The sequence below is a fragment of the Gorilla gorilla genome, chromosome 2 (genome assembly GCF_029281585.2).
Source record: "Gorilla gorilla gorilla isolate KB3781 chromosome 2, NHGRI_mGorGor1-v2.1_pri, whole genome shotgun sequence".
Lineage (NCBI taxonomy): Eukaryota > Metazoa > Chordata > Mammalia > Primates > Hominidae > Gorilla > Gorilla gorilla.
In genome coordinates, this window is record NC_086017.1 from 183,216,297 (window position 1) to 183,239,859 (window position 23,563).

At 40.1% G+C, this 23,563-nt stretch overlaps 1 protein-coding gene across 8 annotated transcripts in view; it reads left to right on the forward strand.

Annotated features, from left to right (window-relative positions):
- Nucleotides 1-23,563, forward strand: part of FNDC3B (fibronectin type III domain containing 3B) — a 361,054-nt gene that overhangs the window by 93,655 nt on the left and 243,836 nt on the right. The window lies entirely within an intron of this gene.

Genomic DNA, 23,563 nt, shown 5'->3' on the forward strand with positions numbered 1-23,563 from the left:
ATTTGAAGGAAGTAATGTTTTCCTATGTGTGTCTGCATGTAATGTTCTAGAAGTAAAGTATATCTTGGATATTCGTTTTCTTTTTTTTTCTGTCGCATGGTCTCAAATATATATTATGATGTTATTATCCAAAGGACATTTTTAGTGGTAAAATCTGTATTGGGTATCTGTTGGTTAGTTATTGCTAAGTAACAAATTACTCCAAAATTTGGTGGCTTATAACAACATTTATTAACTCACAGGGGGCTAATGGTAGGAAGTTTTCTACAGTTAGTTGTTAAGTGGGCCTCTCCATGGAGAAGTGGAGGGGGCTTATGTTACCGCAGCTGGCTTCAGAGCCAATAACTAGAGGGCAAGAGGGAGCTAGTAGGTCCAGCCCAGACTCAAGAGAAGAAATTATGAAAGGGCGTGAATACCAAGAGGCAGGTCATTGGGGGCCATCTCAGAGGCTGCCCAACACAGGCTACTCTTTGGCCCCCGATGATTCATGTTCCTTCCAAATGCAAAATGCCCCCTCCCAAGATCTCCAAAAGTCTTATCCCATTACAGGATTAGCTCAGAGTTCAGAACCTTGTCATCTAAAGTTCCAGGTGTAGGTAAGGCTTTTGAGTGTAGTTATTTTATTACAGCTCCTAGCACACTTCTAGTGTGTATGCTAATGCCTCTTCTGTATAGTTCACTTGGAAATAAATGACATAGGTACTTTGATCCATATGGAGTTCTGTGTAGGAAGATCAACCTAGATCTGATGTTATCTGGTAAACAGCAGTGTTAAAAGGCACTGTTTATGATAGCTCTTTTTGACAGTGACTGGGATTATGGGGCAAATGGTAAATGGCATGCAATTGAGATCAGTATTAGGTTATTAATTGAACTGGAATCTAATCTGAGGCTTTATTATTAATACTTGAACTTGCTTACCAATATACAAACAAACTAGGGGAAATGCCCTTTAGTTTCGGTTTCCCATAATAAGCTGTATAGAAACAGTTTTTTTTTTTTTTTTGCCTTGCGTAATAGTAGAGCATGTTGCTTTGTACTTTTTTTTTGTATCTATAAGAACAAAAACTTAGAAAATATTTCTTGAGAAATGAGTATATTTTTAAAGATTCAAGGCTAATGAGTTTTAATTGAAGTTAATATGAAATTATTTAATCACTTTTATTAATGATTTCTACTCTGCATTTCTCTGTTGTGTCTCAGAAATTGATCTTTGGAATTCTAAATCATTTAAAATCAAAACCTAGTCTTAGTCGATGAACAATGTGGGGAAACTTCAGGTCAAGGAAGAGAAGAAATATTTTAAAATAGTATGGACTATAGAGTCTTTCACCTATTTGTAGTACTATAATAAACGGATACTGTGAACAATTAAAACCTCAGAATCCTACAACCCTGTATCTTAAAAAAAAAAAAAAATCACACTAGAAAAACTAGATGAAAGTCACCTATATGGGATGAAGCTGAGGTTTCCAGTTCAGTAAGAAAGCAATTAAGCCTCTGGTTATGGTAACATTGGCACCCCATTAATTGGCTAGTATATAATGTCCCTCTACAACTGTGTGTAATAGAATCTATAAAAGCAAATCACTTAGTGGATGAACATGCATTAAAATCTCTTTCATTCCACCTAAGTTTACTTTTTGGTGTCTAAGGAGTGTGTGTATGTATGTATGTATGTGTGTGTGTGTGTGTGTGTATGTAGTGTGTGTGTGTGTATATATGTTTTTTGTGTGTATATATGTATGTAATTTCGCTGAGTTGGCCACTCCCCCACTTTTTTCTTTTTTTAATCCATGTTATAACTGGTGCACTTTGCAGGAAATGTTCCAAGTATATTGCTCTCTTCACAAAGGGAGCTTTGTATTTATTCATGATGATACTTGGAGATAAGTGACACTAACACTCGTAACAGTGATTTCAAAAATGCCTTTGACCAAAACAGAATTGTGGAGCCATTTATCTTTGGCTCCCTCCAGGCTTCCTATTCTTTGTTCTCTTCTGAAGTCTCAGATACTATGGTTATCTTCATTGTGGGGAGTGGTGGTACCTGGCCCAATTAACTGAAATGGCACAGGACGCAATGAGGACTAGGACCTGGATCCAGGTGCTTTGCTAGGGTTTCGGAAGCACTGGGGCAATAGGATGAACTGCAGAAACTGGAAGGAGAGTCAGCCCAGCAGGCTGAACCCCAAATTCAGACTCATTGACTGCCACTAATGTATAAAAGGCAGTCACTCAGGCAAAAAATAAGAAACCCTTTATATGAGTCCCAGTATGAGTTCGTGAATACTTCATTCCAGTTGGGTAGAATATAGCAACATAAAATGTGGCAATAGGCAGTGTATTTGTAAATTCCAACACAAGTTGCTGTGTCATCCTCACAGTCCCAGTGATTAACGTCATCTCTACCATTGCTAACATTTATTCATCTCAGGCTGTGCTATGCATTCTTTCCTTTAGTGAGTGTGTAGTTACACGTAAGGAAGCTGAGGCCTGTCGAAAAGTCACAAAGCTAGAAAGAGGCAGAGTTGAGTTTTCTTCCCTGGTATGTCTGATGCCCTGAGTTCCTTGTTTTGTGCCTTTATGTCAGGGAGGACTCCATTCTCTTGACAAGAGCAAGGTTAAGTTCCTGTTCCTGGAGTAACAGGATTCTGAGCTGGATACCAGGATGAGTACTTAGATACCCAGAATGAGACAGATGGTTTGCAGAACAAAAGTGGTTGGTGGAGACTGAGTCTTGGGAATAAGCTAGGGGCGAGCACTTTGTTAATGAAGTGAGATCTACTGGTTGAGCAGTGACTAGCAGACAGTGTGATGCAGGGAGTATTGGTTTAGAACTCATTAAATTATTTCTGCCCCAAATCAGGTTTGAGTTCAGATTTGGGGTGGCTCACCTTCCAAGTGGGGCTTCCAGCTCCAGCTGTTGTTGATTGGGGCCAGGGAGGGCTCCAGCTCCAGGACAATGGGAGAGGACTCCTAGGTACAGTGGGAGGCAGTTCTTTGTCATTTAAAAACCTATTAGGAAGGAATCTGAAAATGGTCACATTGTAATGGAAATTTCTGAAAGAAATATTTGTATTTGGTTAGGGATTTAAGAGATCGAAACTCTACTTATGTTCTTTGAACACTGGCCAACAGGTGGGAGTGGTTTTGTTTTGTTTTGTTTTGTTTGTTTTTTGTTTTGAGATGGAGTCTCACTCTGTCGCCCAGGCTGGAGTGCAGTGGCACAATCTCGGCTCACTGCAACCACCACCTCCCGGGTTCAAGCGATTCTCCTGCCTAAGCCTCCTGAGTAGCTGGGACTACAGGCACACGCCACTACACCTGTCTAATTTTTTGTATTTTTAGCAGTGACAGGATTTCACTGTGTTAACCAGGATGGTCTCGATCTCCTGACCTCAGCCTTCCAAAGTGTGCTGGGATTAGAGGCATGAGCCACCACACCCGGCCAGTGTTTTTTTAAATTGAGGGGAAGGTGATGGGTGGTGGTGGCCTTCCTGGAAATCTTGAAGTCATACCCATTGATTATGCCATGGTTGAAACTCTCAGCCTAATAACTTTGCTATTTTAACACCAGCCCTCAGATTAGGGACTGCTTTGTGGGGATTTCAGGTAGGGAGTGGAGTTGGTTGCTGGGCCTTCCTGGAAACTTTGAAATCACATTGTATGAGGTCAGTCCTCTTTACTTGTAACTGAATTTATTAGCCTGATAATTTTATCTATAGGACATTTATGACACCACTAGAAAGACCTCAGAAGCTCATTGTGATCTCATTAAAAGGCAGCTTGGAAGTTGAAAGCAAATTAATACAGAAGAATATGGGCTGAGTGGGGAAGCTCACACCTATAATCCCAGCACTTTGGGAGGCCAAGGCAGAAGATTGCTTGAGGCCAGGAGTTAAAGACTAGCCTGGGCAACATAGCAAGACCCATCTCTACCAAAAAAAGAAAAAATTAGTCAGGTGTGGTGGTGCATGCCTGTAGTCCCAGCTGCTCAGAAGGCTGAGGTGGGAGGATCGCTGGAGCGCAGGAGTTTGAGGCTGCAGTGAGCTATGGTTACACCACTGCACTCTATCCTGAGACCCCGTCTATTAAAAAAGAAAAAAAAAATGTGTTTTTATGGGAATGTCCTTGGTGATAAGGAAGAAAACACAGGAAGCATACAATATGCTGTGAACGCAGATTCATTTCTAATGGAATATTTCTCAATATTTCCCATGAAACATGAATCATAGGTCTTGAAGGGGCCAAAAAAGGTCATAGTTTATTCTCACTTGGGGTCAGCCTATACCTATGGCATCTTAGACAAAGGATTTTTGTTATTTTCTCTTGGCCAGATCAAAGTGTATAAAGAGCTAATTGTTAGGAAAAAAGAATCTTAGCAATCAGTATGAATTTTGCCTTTGCTTCAGTTCAGGAATTAATAGAGGGCACACTTGGGTCTCTCCCATTATTTTCATATCTGTGTCTGGGCTGAGGTGCTGGCAATGCAGCCTTCCTTCCTGTCTACACATGCCATCTCTTTATCTGCTCCCCGTAAAATCCTCCAGCCAAAACAAACATCATGCTTCCTTTAAGACTTTAGGCCTGTCTCTTCCAAGAGCTCTCTCAGACCACTGCCTGACTTTTCCCTGAATTCTGGAGGAGCAGGTAGAGGTAGCACTACACAGTCTGGTTATATGCGTAAACCTTTCCTTAGCTCTCGAATTAGATGTGAATTCAGTTGTGACAGGAAACAGTGTATCTTTACCCTGCTCCCCAGCCACACAGCTTGAGAATAATTACTGACTGGATTCCTGAGTGGCTCTGGTATTACATTCAAGCATGATGATTTTTCTTTTAAATTTTACTCTTCTGATGGCAGTTTAAAGATGTTTAGCTACGTGCTTATAGCAGTCTCTAAATCTCAATAGAAGAACTTTGAAATACTAGATTCCATTGATAATTGAAGTTAATGAGTTTCCTTTAGAGAAATATGTTTAAATTCTAAAGAACTTTTACAATGACCCTACATTAATACTGTAATTTTTTATTTAAGACTATTAGATATAAATTGTGAGGCTAAAGAAAATAGGTGAGTGTGATGGTGATAAAAAATACTGATTAAAGTAAAATTCTTAGGAAGCACCATTATGTTAGTAAACAGTAATATTTAAAGATACTTAATTGCTAATAGTTTTTGTCCAAAATAATTTAGGAATCTTTTACCATAGCAGTTAATCTGCTAACTTGTGTTAAGTGAATAGAGACCTCGAAATGACTAAATGACAACAGAATGCGTGCAGAGGGGAATTCTAAGAGGGCACTACTATGAGATGGCTGTAGCTTTGAAGCTATTCGAATGTGAAACTTTTTCCGCTCTTGCTTGTTCTCCATAAGACTTCTTCAGCTCTGTGTCTAATTCTCCCCCTGCCTCAGTGAGTGTGGGAACTGTATCACTGATGAACACCACGCTCTGCCCAGTGGCTCTGTGAATGACACCATTGAGAGCTGTTCACCATTTCTGAATTTCCTCATTTGTCTCCCATCCCCCGCCCCTCCATGTATGAGTCAGCATCCAGAATGTCACAGGGACCTTAATGTTACTTGTTTTTCCTTATGTGATACTTTTGGGACCTTAATGTTGCTTTTTTTTCCTTATATGATACTTTAAGTGCATTTATTAGACTTGTTTGGCACACTAAAACACTGACCTGTCATTCTTTCTAAGAATTTTATGACAGGTCCTAGGGAATTTGGGTTGTCTCTTGCTTTGTTTAGTGTGAAATGACAAGAATGGTGTCATAGCTTGGTTTTGCAAACTGAGGTAGACTAAAACTTCAAAAGCAAAGCATGCATATGGTCTCTCCCTCTAATACATACTTTGCATATAAATGAGAAATTCCTGTTTTACTAGCTTAAAACCCAGGAAGAGGACCTGTTGCAAATGAAGCCTGTTTTCAAAGATTGTAGTGAATCTCTGTCTTGGCTGAAATTTGCAACCAGTTTTTTGATTAAAAATATTTGGGTGATTTGAAAGTAAAATTATTGTAACATGAATGCATTAAATTCTGAATCTTTGCCAACTTTTATTATATTGGATGAATTGTTATTTGACTATTTGTAAAATGTCTGTATTATAAATGGAAATGTTTCTTCCTATTACAAGATTAGGATTTTAGGAGCTTGTTTTCTACATAAGAAACTGCCTTGAAAACCATTTCTTTTTTTTTTTTTTTTGAGACAGGGTATCCTGTCTCAAAAACAAAGACCTGGCTCTGAGACAGACTTGCTCTGTCACCCAGGCTGAAGTGCAGTGGCACGATCAGATCATAGCTCGTTGCAGCCTCGACCTCCTGAACTCAAGTGATCTTCCCACCTTGGCCTCCCAAATTGCTGGGATTACAGGCATGAGCCAGTGTGCCTGTCCGAAACCCATTTCTTTAGTATTTGGTGGATTTGTGAGGGATTGCTAACAAGCTGAAATGTTATTGTGAACACTTAGGCCTCACTTGGAAAATCTTCTAGAATTGAAAATAGCAAGTCATTTGCCAAGGCTAGCCCTAGTGTCATGGCCATCTTTCTTTCTGATTGATCCAAAGCTGTATATGGTGAGAGTTAGTCCTCCCAGGAGGCTCTAAGCCAAGAGAGTCTGAATTTCTAGGAAAATCTGAATTACTCTACCAACTTTCCAGCTTACCTTATGATACTTAAATGTTAGCTTCAAGACCAATCAGTCTTTCACCTGTGTGTGTCTATACTACAAATATATATTTACATGTGTGTGTATATATATTTGCTTCATTAGAAGATTTTTCCATTTTCCATGATTGGATTTACATGAAATTTGGAGAAAGATTGAAGAAAAATTACTTTCAGCTTTGTGGAGTACTCTTGATCTCTGAAATGTTTGGGGGCTCTATTTTGCACATGACAGTTAGCAGTTCCTCTCAACATGGACTGATGCACAGCTATTTGTTACAAATAGACACTCCATACGCTGACCTGAGAAACCCTTTTACAGACAGCAGCTTGCTGCTGAGTAACTGGAAGTTTTCCAGCAGGTGGTTTCCACCAGGGCAGGAAAATACTGACGGGCCCAGAGCAGAAAGTCCAGGTTATGGAAGGAATGAGAGCAAAGGCTGTGACTGTATGTGCAACTGTCATCTTGCTGGGATTGTGTAATGTCATGAGGCTGGGTTACATCAATACCAAACTATGTTGCTTTCCTAGGAGGTTTTAAGTCCCTCTCAAGGGAGGTACTCAGGGTATATGCTGCTTCCTGCCTTTCTCCTCCTTCCTGTCTCAGTTATCTTGATTTTTATGTTTATTCTTATATTTACATAAGAACGGAATGTTAAACCCTTAGATAAAACTGTCACCCAATGTTGTGTCATCAGACTTAAGATGAATTGGTGTTGAGTTCTCAGTACAGCTCTGTAGTGTGAATCCCTGGTCATTTGGTAGCTAATGCGTAACCTGTTAGCCCCTTAAAATGGGAACAATGATAGTACCTATCTGATAAGATTGTGAGGATAATCCATTGTAAGTGTCATTATTCTTATCATCATTATCTAGTTGTATACACAGCTTTACTGATTTTTCCCCCCCTAAATAGATGGCATGATTAATTGTGGGCAATGACTTCATTTTCCTACTTGTAGAAAGCAGTTGAAATTCTAGTCTCCCTTTCATTGCTTATTTATGATAGACTTGCTTTCATAGGGTTGCTGGTGATGGCACCAGTTCAAACATTTTAGATGAAGGTTTATAAGAATGTGTATACTGTTCAGATATGGGGTTATAGCTAAAACAATGGGTCCAGTGTTCCATGAATTTAAAGTAAATTTTATTGTAGTTTTTTAGTTGTTGGTTTTCTTTTGAATAACAGCCGTTCACTCTTGCACCACGCCTGAGCAGCTATATTCAGAGAAGGCTGTATCCTCTTATTTTATCCAACAAAGCAGTTTTTCTAATGTGCCTCCTTTTACATTTTCATTGAATTCCATACTTCTGGCTGGGCACAGTGGCTCACGCCTGTAATCCCAACACTTTAGGAGGCCAAGGTGGAGCGGATCACCTGAGGTCAGGAGTTTGAGACCAGCCTGGCCAACATGGTGAAACCCCATCTCTATTTCCCCCTAAATACCAAAATACAAAAATTAGCTGGGCATGCTGGTGGGCACCTGTAATCCCAGCTACTCAGGGGGCTTGAGACAGGAGGATCACTTGAACCTGGGAGATGGAGGTTGCAGTGAGCTGAGATCGTGCCATTGCACTCCAGCCTGGGAGACAGAGTGAGACTGCGTCTCAAAAAGAAAAAAAAATTGTTTCCATACTTGTTAAAATTTTTATTTAGTGCATTCTGTTCTTAGGCAGTACCAAGAAGCAGTCAGGGCTATGTATTGGGAAGATCATTATAGATTTTGGAGTGAGATTGCCTGGCTCAAAAATCCCCTGCACATTAGATGTATATTGTAAAATTAGTTCCTTAACTTCTCTACACCTCAGTTTCCTTATCTGTAGAGCTGGAATAGTAATTTCTGTCTGGAAGGATTGCTGTGATTAAATGAGTTATTGTGTACAGAGCACTAAGAACAATTTCTGAGTCATAGTAAGGGCCCAATAAATAGGAGTGATTACTAAGCTTTCGGTCTTTATTATGGGTGGGCATTGAACCCCCCTTCATTTTTTGTTAGCTAATCATTTTTAAAGCATTTCAGAAAGCCTATGTGAACTGGAGTTATTAGGATTTTTTAGATGTCTTCACATTTAAATTCTAACACTTCAAAACAACATGTTTAAAAGTTATGCAATCGCAGTTTAACTCCTCAACCCTTCTGCCCTCTAGGCTTGTTAAACAATGATTAAAATGTCATCTCTGAAGGTACCACTGCTTAGAGTTCTTTAAATGTCACAGATCTTTGCATGTCAGATAATTCAGAAAAGCGAGCAGTGTCGCATTACCTCAGTGGTTGGCCACAGGCTATTTCACAGCTTGTAGTCTTTCAGTTCCTTCTTTATTCTTTCTGTATTTTTTACTCTTGTTCTTACACTTCCAACCTGAAATAGAAAAGTTCATGTTACAAGTATCTTTAAGGAAGACTGGATTAAGTTCTTCAAGGGCAAGGGTCAAAGCTTAGTCATCTTTGTATCCCAGGGCCTATCCTGCACGCAGGAGGCATTCAGACTGAAGGAAAGTCATTTCCTGATACTTGTCTTAGTCTGTCTGGGCTGCTATAACAAAAATACCAGAGACTGGGTGGCTTATTAACAACGGAAATCTATTTCCCACAGTTCTGGAGGCTGGTGAATCCAAGATCAAGATACTAGCTTCTTTGGTGTTTGAGGAAGGCCTGCTTTCTGGTTCATAGATGGCAGTTTCTCTCTGTGTCCTCACGTGGCTGAAAGGCCTAGGGGTCTTCTTGGGCCTCCTTTATAAGGACACTAATCCCTCATGAATGGGGATTAGTGTCCCTCATGATCCAGTCACCCCTTCTAGTACCACCCGTTCTAATACCATCACCTTTGGGGTTAGAATTTCAGTGTATGAATTTGCGGTGGGGTAGGGGACACAAACGTTCAGACAGTGATAGTACTGCTGAAGATAAAATGATAGAAAAATTCTCTTAGGTAATTTAAAGAAGTTATTTATTTTTGTTGTTCTGAAAAGGTAGTTAAATTTAGTTATTTTCACTCTTAGTTCCTCAATTTAAGATAATGAATACAGGCATGAGTGTGTTTCCAAAAACAGTAATTCTGAAAAAGTCCAATATACGGATTAGCTTCTCTTACCTGTAAAAATGCATGAGGGAATCATTATATTCATGCTTTTAATAACTTTATTTTGGGGGAGAATAGGATGGGAATACCTTAGAAAATGTTAGGCTGTTTAATCCTTAAAGATACATCAACTTTTTCCCAAACTTTGTATTTATTTTTGTATTATTAACAAATAATTTAGGTTACTCGTTAATTTTATTAATATTTTATGTTTTCTTGCTGTTGGAAATTATAGCGTTTATGTATAGTAATAAATTCTCGGTAAACTCTGTGTCAGACCCAGGAACAAATTATGCTTTAGTAAATGAGGGTCGGGGCGGTGGCTCATGCCTGTAATCCCAGCACTTTGGGAGGCCGAGGTGGGCGGATCATGAGGTCAAGAGATTGAGACCATCCTGGCCAACATGGTGAAACCTTGTCTCAACGAAAAATACAAAAATTAGCTGGGCGCGGTGGCACACACCTGTAGTCCCAGCTACTCCGGAGGCTGAGGGAGGAGAATCGCTTGAACCTGGGAGGTGAAGGTTGCAGTGAGCCGAGATCGTGCCACTGCACTCCAGTCTGGTGACAGAGTGAGCCTCCATCTCAAAATAAATAAATAAATAAATAAATAAATAAATAGTAAATGAGGCTGATTCGTGCTTGTCAGTGTTTGCATTGCTGTAAAGAAATACTTGAGACTGTGTAGTTTATAAGGAAAAGAGGTTTAATTGGGTCATGGTTCTGCAGGATATGTAGGAAGCTTGGTGCTGGAATCTGCTTCTGGTGAGGGCCTCAAAGAACTTACAATTATGACAGAAGACGAAGGGGAGCCAGCGTGTCACATGGCGAGAGCAGGAGTAAGAGAGAGAAGGGAGAGGTCCCAGACTCTTAAACAACCAGATCTCCTGTGAACTGAATGAGAACTCACTCATCACCATGGGGATGGTGCTAAGCCATTCCTGAGGGACCCGTCCTCACAATCCAGTCACCTCCCAGCAGGCCCCACCTCCAACGTTGGGAATGACATCTCAGTGTGGGATTTGGAGGGGACAAAGATCCAAATCATATCATTTGCTGAGTTAAATGAAGGTGGCATAATGGTTTTTCTCTACCAGCGGTGTGATTGAAGAGGGCAGGCAGGCGTCGAGCCTGAAGGAGTGCATTTGTGGTGGGATGTGGAAGGAGAAGCAGATATTACAGACATTTAGGAGATAGTCATGACTTGTGACCAGTGAGAACACACTGGATGAATGTTTCCCTAAGGTAGATGAACTACAGTGTCTTAGAAAAATATTTGTCTTGTAACATAATTGAGAGCACTAAACATTTTGTATTCTCTGTCTCTTAATTGGACACGCACTAAGAGTAACAAATATGGGTTTAAAAGGCAAACTTTTTTTTTTTTTTAAGTGGGTATTTTTTTTCCTTTTCCTCAACTTGGGTATTTCCTCTCTGAAGAGGGTTTTCAGTGTCTTGGAAGGTAATTTGCACACTATTTGTGAGGCAAGACTGCTGAGTTAATGGGGAATATGCTTTACTACTTCTTTTTTGGATACAATCTAAATATGGAGAAAACTGGCCTCAGGATTGCCCACAGAATGGGGTTTCCTTTATGATTCCTGCTTTTGAGTTCTTTGAATTTGCTTCACATTTCTTGTGTGGTTGGATAGACCCTCCTCCCCCTACCACCTTTTTTTTTTTTCTATTTGAAGAGAAAAGATTATTTCCCCCCTAAGTATTCAAGTCTTTTTGTGCCTGAATTAAGGTCGAAGCATTCCATAATTTAAATATAATACCTTTTTGGATGCTTTATATATTGCATTGTGGAGCCAGTTTTAAACACCTGTTTTGTTACCTTTCTAGCTATAGGAGTGTCCACATCTTCACTTTATTTAAAAAGCTCCCGGGTATGTATTAGCAGATTATTATTTCTGTTCCAAATTGATAAGAAGAGGAGGTGTAGCATCAAGGGAAAAGTCTTTGGGAGTAAAAAAAAGAGTGGAAACTTAAAATATAAGTCCTTTTCTTGCTCTGTCTTCTAGTGAAAATGTTGTTCTGTGTTAGAGAAATGACCAGATGAATTTTGTTTCCTGTTTCGTTTTGCAGTTCTCTCATTAAAGTGGGTATACGCATACACTTATCTCAAGTAAATGTCAAACTGTTTGTTCTTGAAGTGCTAAGTCTTCAACAGTTCTCCTTGGTTGGATTTTGAACATCATTTCAGAATGTCTTATGCTAGATCCAGCAATGTCAGTTTTTGCCTGCTGCACTGTGGTACCTTGTGAATAAAGCAAGTATAAATGGTCCAGATTTATGATGGTTTAAGATTTTTCAACTTTACGATTGTTTCATTGGGACGTAACTCGGTCACAGGTTAAAGAGCATCTGTACTTAGGCAATGCTAGAACTGAGCTTGTGTTCTGTTGAGGAAGAGTAATCTTTGCAGATAGTATAAATTGTCTTTGAGTGTAAACTTGAAATAGTTTTTTTTCTTTTTTTTTTTTTTTTTTGAGATGGAGTTTCACTCTTGTTGCCCAGGCTGGAGTGCAATGGTGTGATCTCGGCTCACTGCAACCTCCGCCACCCGGGTTTAAGCGATTCTCCTGCCTCAGCCTCCTGAGTAGCTGGGATTACAGGCATGCGCCACCACGCCCCGTTAGTTTTGTATTTTTAGCAGAGAGGAGGTTTCTCCATGTTGGTCAGGCTGACCTTGAACTCCCGTCCTCAGGTGATTTGCCCTCCTTGGCCTCCCAAAGTGCTGGGATTATAGGCGTGAGCCACCGTGCCTGGCGGAAATAGTTTTTTAAAAACATTAATAAAATATATATAAAAAAAAGCATGGCACTATCATCCCATGAGTTAGAAATCAAGATCTAGGATTAAATTGGTTAATTTATTCTTAGTTAATAGTCACGACAGTTCTTATTCTGTGAGTCAAGCACTCACCTGTTGAGTGACATAGTTCTTGAATCATATGCCCAAGGAAAAGGACATGTCTAACATCTCAGAATTTTAAAACTGTGTGTATTAACAGTGGCTTATATCCTTTTGCACATCAGAATTACCTGGGAACTTAAAAAAAAAAGTTTAAAAGTTGATATGTAGGCTAGTTGTAGGGAATTGTCACATTGTCTGAGCCCAGGGGAATTGTCAGATTATAGGGGAATTGTCAGATTGTAAGGGTTGGGGACTGGGCATGAGTGGTTTTTAAAAGCTCCCGGGCCATTTGAATATGCAGTGAGGTTGAGAAGCTCTGGTTAACGTAACCCTCAGGACAGCTCAAGAAATTCTCGCACTGTGCTTTCCCATGTACATTTCAGTGTACAGGCTGTGTACCTGTGGCTGTTTATCAGGTTCATCTTCTTTAGCAAGTTTGGCAGTTTTGTAAAGTGTCTAAAGATCTTTTATCTTGTATTCTTATAGATATTAAGTAAAATCTATGTGGTAGTTGGCTTTACTGAACCTATTAAAATTGTTTTTTAGCTTTGGTTATAAGCTTCTAAGTAATAAACAAGAACCATCAGACAGAAATATGAGTTACTGCTTTCAGCAGAGTACAGATTTACTTTATACTTACTAAGATGTAAACACAATAGTTCACGTATGTTTAACGAAATTCAAAGTTCACCTATGTTTAATGAAATTCAAAGTTGATTGGAACAGGTATGATTATGCAGAGTGGACAGACTTTAAAAAGTGAGATGAGAAGGCCGGGCGCAGTGCCTCACGCCTGTAATCAGCACTGTGGGAGGCCAAGGCAGGCGAATCATTTGAGGTCAGGAGTTTGAGACCAGCCTGGCCAACATAGCAAAACCCTGTCTCTACTGAAAATACAAAAATTAGCCAGGTGTGGTGGTGCATGCCTGTAATCCCGGCTACTCGGGAGGCTTGTGGCAGGAGAATTGCGTAAACCCAGGAGATGGAGGTTGCAGTGAGCTGAGATTGCACCATTGTACTCGAGCCTGGCTGACAGAGTGAGACCCTGTCTCCAAACAAAAAAAAAAAAAGTGAGATGAGAAAATAACCATCTTACAACTTGCCACTTTTCAGAAGCTGATAAGCTGCTGTGAGCCCTGTTTTCGCATGCCTTTATGAAATAATTGGACTGGGACTTTTGCTTCCCTCTTTGTTCCCTTCCTAATCTAGCTCGAATGGTGTAGGTCCCTAGGAATCATTTTGTTGCTTGACTTGGGTGGGTGGTCCCTATAGTATATGAATTCTGTATATGACATCTATGTCAGACCCTAAAGATTATCAACAGGTAGTCTTGGTTCTCAAAATGTAGCATAAACCAGAATCACCTGGAGGGCCTGTTAAAACACAGGTTCTACCCCCAGGGTTTCTGATTCAGGTCTGGGGTGGGTGGGGCCAGAAAATTTGTATTTCTGAGATGTTCAGGGTGTTACTGATGTTCTTGGTTCAGGAGTTCTGAGAATCATGGAGGTGGAGATTGTCGGGGTTGGTGACATTTGTAAGAGAAGGGTATTTACAGAACTTGTACCCTTAAATTAAAAAGAAGGCTCTCAGAATTAAGTCTGGTCACCCAATGGACAAAAGGGAAAAAAATTCCATCTAGATGCAGAAAAATAAGAAAAATTGACTTAAAAAATTATTATTTATAAGCTCAAAGGTAGAATTTTTTCTTTTTGAAAAATTTTTCCTCCCTTTTCTACAGTTTTAATGAATTGAGGTTTGAACCCGGGACTCTAATTTTCAAAGGATTTGTTTGTAGTCTTTCAGTTTACATCTCCTAATTCAGTTCCTAATTTTATTAGGAACTTGTTTTTCTTCACTGTGCCTCAGTTTCCCCATAATAAGAATAAATATTATTGCCAGAGATATCTTTAGGATATTTTAAAGTCTAATGAATAATATTATGTAGTATTTGGAGATCACCAAGTTAGGAAACTTATAAAAAATATGAAAAATATTCTAAACATCTAAATAAGGGATGTACTTATTCAAGCAATAAGTACATCCCTTTTTCCCAGTCAACTGGGCCACGGTAAAAGAAGCAGCCAATGTGGAGGGTAAAAAAAATAGTGGGCCAATATGGAAGTTGGCTTCATTTTGTAAAGTACTATACAAAAATGGGAAAATTTTAAAGCATGAAACTGGTGAGAAAGGAAGTGACTCAGAATTCAAAATAGATAGGACTCCACACCAGTAATGATCTGGAACTGAGGAACATTGCCTACAGAAGAGAGAAGCCATGAGAGACAGTTGGGGTGAGTGAATTGGCTCCATAGTAACATGGAAAATGGAATTACACATTTCTTTTTTTTCTCACGTGGACAGAGACTATTGTAGCAATTTAGAACTTCGGGCCCTGTTTAAAAAAATCTATTTCAAGCGTCGAATTATTGATTGCCAGACTGATTATTATTAGTAATTACAGTTACAGCGCTGAGGAGTTTTCTCATAGTGTCTGAGTTCTGCTCCTGTTCAGTGGTTGAGTTCATTGATCATTTTTCTACTCCTCATTGCACCTGTCATGCTGGTATCAGCAATTAACATTCCTCAGAAGCGAATAGAATGCCAGGCTCCATCTCACATGTAACTCAAGAACAACAGGTGCATTCTACCTATTTCTTGGCTATACACAGAGTAGTTAGAAGGCAAGTAATTAACCATAGAACAGACTTTGAAGAAAATGAGATTCTTTAGAATTTGAGACAAAGTGCTGAAAAGTAGCTCTGGATAATGTATTTAGGAGACATAGGAAATGGCTCAACAGGAAGGGTGAAATAGCCTTACCAGTCTGGCCTCTTTAAATTTGTTTCAAGCCTGTTTCCCTTCACTGATACAAATCTTACTCACTCTGCACCTTCCACAGACCCTTTGTTATGTGCAGCTGTTTTTGTTTGTTCGTTTTTATGAAATTCACGTGAAAAGTCATTGGACTTGAATTTATACAGTAAAAATCAATTAACTAGATTCTTAAATTTTCTCTTCCACTTTAAATGAAGACACCTAACGGTTTGAAACCTTCTGGCTCTGAGAAGAGGAAGAGGGTCCCCAGATACAGGTTTCAATTCCTTACCATTTAGTCTGGTTCCATTGATCAGGGGTTCAGTTTTCTCACCTTAAAATAAGAGGATTAGAACAGATCATTTCTAAAATTATTTTTACCACCCCTTTTCTCTTTTCTTTAGTTCCTGTGGCGTTCTCTGCAGTTTATATGTCCCTAATTTTTATGAAAATACTTAAAGCTTTACTTAAATAGGTTCAAGTGTGGGCAGATTTCAAGAGCTTAATTATCTAGGATTTTCTACTTGAAAGTGAGATTTTAAATTATCGTTGAGACCTTCCTTTAGATCCTACATAAATTTCTCTAAAATTTTATAAGCATATGTTACTCTTGACTAGTAACAACAGGAAAGAAAATTAATCCAGTGTGGTTTTTCTTGTTTTAATAATTGCTACTTTAAAAAAGCTTGTGTATACCTTTTGTATGTTGGGTGTATTTTTTTTTTTTTTTTTGAGACAGAGTCTTGCTCTGTCACCCAGGCTGGAGTACAGTGGCATGATCTCAGCTCACTGCAACCTCTGCTTCCCAGGTTCAAGCGATTCTCCAGCCTCAGCCTCTCGAGTAGCTGGGACTTCAGGTGCCCGTCACCGTGCCCAGCTAATTTTTGTATTTTTAGTAGAGACAGGGTTTCACCATATTGGCCAGGCTGGTCTCGAACTCCTGACCTTGTGATCCACCCAGATTGGCCTCCAAAAGTGCTGGGATTACAGGTGTGAGCCACCACGCCCAGCCATGTCGGATGCTTTCTCTCACTGGTTGTTAATCTTGGCTGCATGTTTGAATAGCTAGAGATTTTTAAAAAATACTGATGCTTGGGCCTCACCTTCAGAGATTTAGATACAATTATTGGGTCCCAGAATATTTTTAAAGATAGTATTGTCATAAGTATTTAGTTTATGTTGCACTTCAAAAAAAATTGTAGATTTAACTTTTGTGTCTGATATTTAAGGTTTTGAATTATTTGTGAATGAAAAAACTCTAAAACAGAGAAGTGGTACCTTTTCATTTTAGGTGTACTGCCTCAGCTAAAGGATGTGTGTGTGTCTTGACTCCCCATCCCCCACGCGTACACCTCTTATCTGCTGAGCTAGATGGGATGGCCTTTCTGCTTGTCTCTCATCTATGGGGCATTACACATAGTTGTCCTTTTCCAGTTGGTTTTTTAGGATTATTTGGTGTCATTTTGTCAAATCTATGCCATTGGTTTTTAAATGCATCATTCTTTTTTTTAATGTCTCTACAAAAGAGAAAACACCACCGATTAAGTTGACTTCCTTTTTCAGGAGATGTGAAAATGTGAAAAAGGTACTTGGAATCAGTGAAATATGCTTATAATTTTTTATTTAAAAAAAGTTTGTGGGTACATAGTAAGTGTATATATTTATGGGGTACCTGAGATGTTTTGATACAGGCATGCAATGTGAAATAAGCACATCATCGAGAATGGGGTGTCCATCCGCTCAAGTGTTTATCCTTCAAGTTTCAAATAATCCATAAAATACATTACTCTTTATTTTTCTCATCTAGATATTAAGTTTTTAAAAAATAACAAATCTACATAGGTTTTTTTTCTAAGTTTGTGTTTGCATAATCATTTCATGTGTATGAAAAAATTCAGATAGCTTTCTATTCAATCTCCTTAGTTGTAGAAATATGACTAATTTGTTTAAACATCATTGCTTCTAAATATGCCTTGGAGGACTTACATACAAGTCATAATCTTGTGATATTCTTTGTTAGTTTGTCTCATTATGCCGAAAGCCTTATTTATTTTTTTGTGTGTGCATATGTATGCATATTTGTGTGTTCTCATACAGACACACACACTCTATATGTGTGAGTGTGTATTTGCCAGTGCTACCACTTCTGTGTGTTCTGCTTTGTCTAACCTTTTGGTAAAGTCTACACGTTGGGTTTTAAATAATTTTAAGGTTTCCATTGTTCACATGTTTGCTGTTGTAGCATTATCCTATTAAAAACTACATAACCCAGTTCAGCAATCTAAATGTGCTTCTAACTTTATATGGAAACTATTTAGCTTTCTTTACTTACCATCTCCCCGACTCCACTCCCCACTCCCCCAACCTCTTTTTTTTTCCTACAGTGTTAACCAAGAGAGATATATTACCTTTGGATCTAGCCCATCTGCCTCTAGATACTTCACTTGCATAATAACTAATTTAAATTTATTCCAGATGTACAAGAAGTATTTGAGATTTGGTAGTTTTAATTTTGGAAATGCTTTTAAAATGTTATCCTAGATTAGTAGGTGATTTTTCTTCCATGAAAATGTATATTTATTTAAAACCTGCAGTAGCTAATTAAACTTGAAATACCCTAAGTCCTCATGTAATGCTGTGGATAGGTTCTTGGAAACTGTAAGTGAAACATATAACAGGTCCTTGAGTTGCGTTGTTTCCTTCGACGTGGATTTGTTACAGCATTGATGAGGGGAAAAACTGTTATGCGTTATTTCACTCAAAGTTGCAGCTTCCAGGAACCTGTGGATGACGTTATGTGAGGGCTTACTGTATTTCTGTGGTTTTCAGTAAGTTAAAAGGTAGCAGAATCTAACATTTTCATTCTCCCCATCAGTAGAGGAGGTGGTGATATCTACTTGTGGATACTCAGTCCCTGTCTGATCACCAGGTTTGATGAATTGACCGCTCACTTTAGAGGGTCTGTCAGGCTTCTTCATGTTCACAAATGACTGGAAATAAAAAGGAATACCTTTTACATCACCAACTCTCTAAGTACCTATATAACATTTCGGTTTGTTTTGGCTGCCAATTCCTCTTCACAAAAATCGCTGGTTTTGCAGCCATAGGTGGCCTCCTGGCTCTGCGTGGTTTTCTCCCTTTATTGGCTCACTCTTCATGCCCATATTGCTGTAGACCTCTCTTAGAAGCCTCACCCCTTCACTCCCCACTCCTTTTGCATTTGGGTTTCTGTGTGTATGTATGGGGTACTTAGCGCCTTCTAAGTAGTAGCGCAGTGCTTGGCAAAATTGTCAGAATCAGGATCAGAATCAGACTGCCTTTGCTGTGTTTCCACGGGTGTGTTGCATTGCTTCCTGTCTGTTCTCCATCCATTGCCCATTCTCCGTACCCTTCATGTCCTCAACTACTCCCTGTCTTCACCTCCTGTTTCCTGTTTTTTCTCCTGTTTCTGCTACTCACATTCTCCATGGGAAGGGCTTTTTTTTTTTTTTTTTTTTTTCCTTCAAACCTGGTATTTTTGGAGAGAAGCTTTTGACATTGGGGCTGTCTTTTAAGAGCCCTTCCCCTGATAGCAGAGGGGAACGTGCTCAACTTACAAAGTTTCGGAGAAAAATCACACTTCTTCTTTTCCCAGGACCCCTGTTTGAAATTTGCAACAAATTAAATGCTTAGGAATCCCAGGTGCGTAGGAGCCCTGCTATTTCAGCTCTTTCCCCTTAATCATGTTGGTTTACATGAGGATTGATTTTGGACTCACTGGGCCAGCTACATGAAATGTGGTATTGTCATTGTCTCTTTGCACAGAACAATTCATTTGCTGCTTGTCATGAATCCAACCTGTGAGGTATTATGATGACATCTGGCATGGCTTCTTTGTTTACTGTGTTTACCGTATGTGTTTAGAAGGAAAAAGGCCTGTAGTGACCACTTTTCTGTGTCGGCCCCTGGGTCAGGTTTTCCATCCTGACTCATGGGTGTCGGGACCGCTGAGATTGGTTGATGGGGTGTGCAGAATTTCCTCTGTCGGGCTTGGGAGCCAGAAAGCCACGATGAAGTTTGATTTGGCTTGTGGCAGCCTTTTCCAAATGTGAATTTGGATACAGTACAGTAAGCCCTCTAAGAAAAGGAGAAGAAGAGAAAATAATAACTCTAGAGCTGGGACTATCTGGGGAACATTGAAAAACGGGGAAAGTCTCAAAGATAGTATTCTGTGTCTCCCCTGAGCTGGTGTCGCTGTAGTGCTCAGAGGCCAGCCTTTTTTTCCAAGCCGAGTGCTCCCTGCACTTGGGAGAAACCACAGAGGCGGCCTCTGTCCTTCATGTGCTGCACGCTGCCTTGCTCCAGACTGTCTTGAATGTGACCTGGCAGCCAGTGCTGTTTCCTGCTGACGTGGCCTCCCACAACTGAGCAGAACAGAGCCACCTCAGTGTACTGAGGAAGGAGCAGGCTGGGGGCATGAATCACCAGCGGGATACGGAACAAATTCAGAGGGGAAAGCGCCTAACTATTCAGGTTTCCTGGTAGATATACTTAAAAGACACCTTTCTTATAGGAAGGAAAGAGGAGGAAGAAAAACAGGAGTGAAGAATGCCTCAAGAGTCAAACAGTGATTTGTTTGGCCCTAGGAAGGATTTCTTATCAGCAGGAGTTACCTTCTGGGGTAAGCCCCAGTCTGTCTCAGACATCTGAGAGGATGCTTTGAGGAGGCCAGACTGGACTGCAGCCTTCACAGCCACACTGTTGCACAGGTTGGTGGCGATGTGAGCTCTTAGCCCTATCCTGCAGACAGGTAGTAAAGAAACAAAAACCTAAACCAAAAGACTAGAGTTTGTGTCTTGGTGGAAAAAGTTCCCTCAACTTGGTAGGAACTGGAGAAAAGAACTCTGAGAAACTGCTCAGGAGCAAATCCTGTGGCCTAGTTTTCCCTTCAATGCTGTCAGCTTCCCACTTGATGCTCGATAAGCGCTTGTTTCAGCCACTACTGAATATTTTTTGAGTTTGCTTATTTGAAGGCATCCAGGACAGCTCCTTGTTACTGTCTTCTAATAGGCCCCCCAAAAGTCATAGTATCACAGAATTTTAGAGTGAGATGGGACTTTAATTGTAATCTGATCGAGACCGTTAATGGTTTCTTTTTTTTTGAGACAGAGTCTTGCTCTGTCACCAGGCTGGAGTGCAATGTTGCGATCTCGGCTCACTGCAACCTCCACCTCCTGGGTTCAAGCCATTCTCCTGCCTCAGCCTCCCGAGTAGCTGGGACTACAGGTGCGTGCCACAACGCCTGGCTAATTTTTGTATTTTTAGTAGAGACGGGGTTTCACCATGTTGGCCAGGATGGTCCTGACCTCGTGATCTGCCCTCTTCGGCCTCCCAAAGTGCTGGGATTACAGTCGTGAGCCACCGTGCCCAGGCTATGGTTTCTTCTAAGAAGTGATCGTAGAACTTTGTCTTCAGTTACTCCCACCTGAAAGCCCACTGTACAAAACGTGCAGGTGGAGCTGACTGAGGGCAGAGAGGCCGGAGCCCAGCTGCTCATCTTTCTTTTAGTAGTGGCCCTGGAAACTCTTCCCCTGACCATTCCACACTCCCGCGTACTTAATTGAGAAACCACTGATCAGATCTACAACCTTAATTTTATAGGTGAGGGAATTTTACCTTTGGTAGGATCACGGTGTTAGGTCATTATGATAACTTTCAAGGTGCCTGGGAATAGAAGTTTTATAACTTTAATCTGTCTCCTGCTTTTGAGCCTTCGTGATCTCTCTGGGAGCTGCTGTAATGGCTTCCCACCCTGCGTGGGAACAAGTCGGGTGCTGGTGGGACAAGTCGGGGGCTGGTGATGTACTCTATGTGTTTGTAGGTCAGAGAGCTGGAAACCACAGAGAACAGCCCAGGTGGTTTCATTAGTCTAGGTGTGAGGTCACTGGGGGGCGGCAGTAGGATTGGAGACGGAGGGAAGCTTTGAAAGGAAGAGCCCTTAGCATTTTAAAGTATGGTTAAGTTTTTAAGTTACAGAAACTGGATACGGAAAATTACCAAGAGAACTTAGTCAAAGATGATCCTCAAATACCCAGCCAAGGCCATAGGGAGAATGTGGAGACTGTCTGACTTAGATAGTGGAAAATCTTTCTCAGTTTTCTCTGTTTAAGCTTCAGTAAGTCCCTCTCATGGAGGATTCTTCTTTGGAGATAGGAAAGCAGTTTGATTCCCTGATTCTCTTTACAGCTGTGGCATCCCAATCTGATTGTTGGATGAGTTTTGGTATATGGTGTAACCCTTAGTTCCTGGTGTGTCAGTTGTCTGCACAATTCACTTGCATTTGTTTTCTGGATTGTTCAGCCTAGATTATGGAACAGAACCAAGGCAGATTCAGGTCTATCATACTGACCTCATTCCTGGTTCAGCACTGACTTTCCTACATAGCCTCAAGTCTAGTAGGTAGGTGGACTTGTGACTACAAACAGATTTTGGAAATCATTTACATTGGCCAGGTTTTCCAGTGTTTTCCCCTTTCCTGGAAGCCGTTTTCTCCTATTGCTCCTCTCTAACTCAGTCAACAGAAGCCTCTGCCCAGGGCAAACAATTGTGTAAGAAAAGAGAGCAAAATAGGAGTGAATGGAGAGGATGGGATATTAAATATGTAATAGGCCTATTTACATTTTCAGTAAAGTCACCTGATTTCCTTTAAAGAGGCTCTGATTTTCTTGAACCATGCATTGGTGGAATTAGAAAGTTACCCACATCATTTATGGTATTTTGTTGTTACTGTTGTAGGCTGGATTTGTACTTGGTCCGGGACTAGAAGGGGAGAAACAGCCTTATCTGTTAATCCGTTGCAGTGGCAGAAGAGCTGTATATGTAACTATATGCTTTTTTCCTCAACTTATACTGGAAAAAGAAAAAAAAATTGCCCAGAGACTCTTTTTCTAAATGTTTTTGGTAAATGTATTCTTCAAATACAACTGCGAGTAGGAGGCCATGTCAGTGGGGGGTGATCATTCTTTTGTGTGATGGTAATGAGATAATTTCTGCATTACAGATTTTCAGGAGACTCTTTGTTTAAATGAAACTTCAGAGCCCTCACAAAGCCTCACAAGTCTCTTTGCCTTATTAAAAAAAGTTTTTATTAATCTCATGTGTTTTGCCATCATCAATTGCATAAACAAATAAAATTGTTTTGAGCAATAGAACTAAGGCTGTCATTTGTTTGGCATCCTGTCCTCTCTCCTTTTTCTCAAATACAATTTGACAAAATCTGGCTCCGAGTTGCTGTTGTTCCCGCCATTAGCCATCGGCTCCAAGTGGCCATTCACTCTGGTCTTGGATGGAGGCAAGAGGAAGTGTGCGCAGGATGTAGCCAGGCAGGTTGCTGCCTGAAGGCTGGCAGCCGCTTTCACATGGGCTGGCAGGGATCTGCAGCCAGCAAGTGACTGGCACAGGAATTTCCGTTGCGTTGCAAGAAGGAACCAGGTAGGCCTGAGGGTGTCAAGTTGCTAGCCAAGATCTTGAACGTTTCTTTGTATGTATCCTTTGCTAATTGAACCTGGAAAACCTAACCATGAAAGGGATCTACAGAGAAAAGTGGCTAGTGCTGAGTTTTGAAGTTGTTGTGGTTTTTTTTTCCCCACTGTCTGCTCTCTAAAGCAACCAGTATTTATTTGGTTAAAAAGCAGCTAATTAATCTGTTTGATCTTGATGTGGAAATGAACCGTATCAAATTCCAGGTCAAATCACTTATCCTTGTAGAATGTTTTTTTAACCTTTTGAGGTGTGTTTCATCAGATTATGGACTATCAGAAGTTTACTTGTCCTCAATATTCGGTCTGCGTGGTGACATGGCTATTGTTCTAATAACAGTGCTTTTAAGTATAAACCTAATTTTGTCTACAAAAAGAAAAGTCACATTTATCAATGGACTGTGAAAAGTTGTAAGGGGATTGTGTAACTTAATTATACAAGCAGTGTCATATATGGTACTATTCTTGAAAAATACCTTGCCATCTGGTCCCATTTATCTGAAATGAAATCTGTTATTATTTTTCTTTTTCTCTTCTTAAGTTTCACT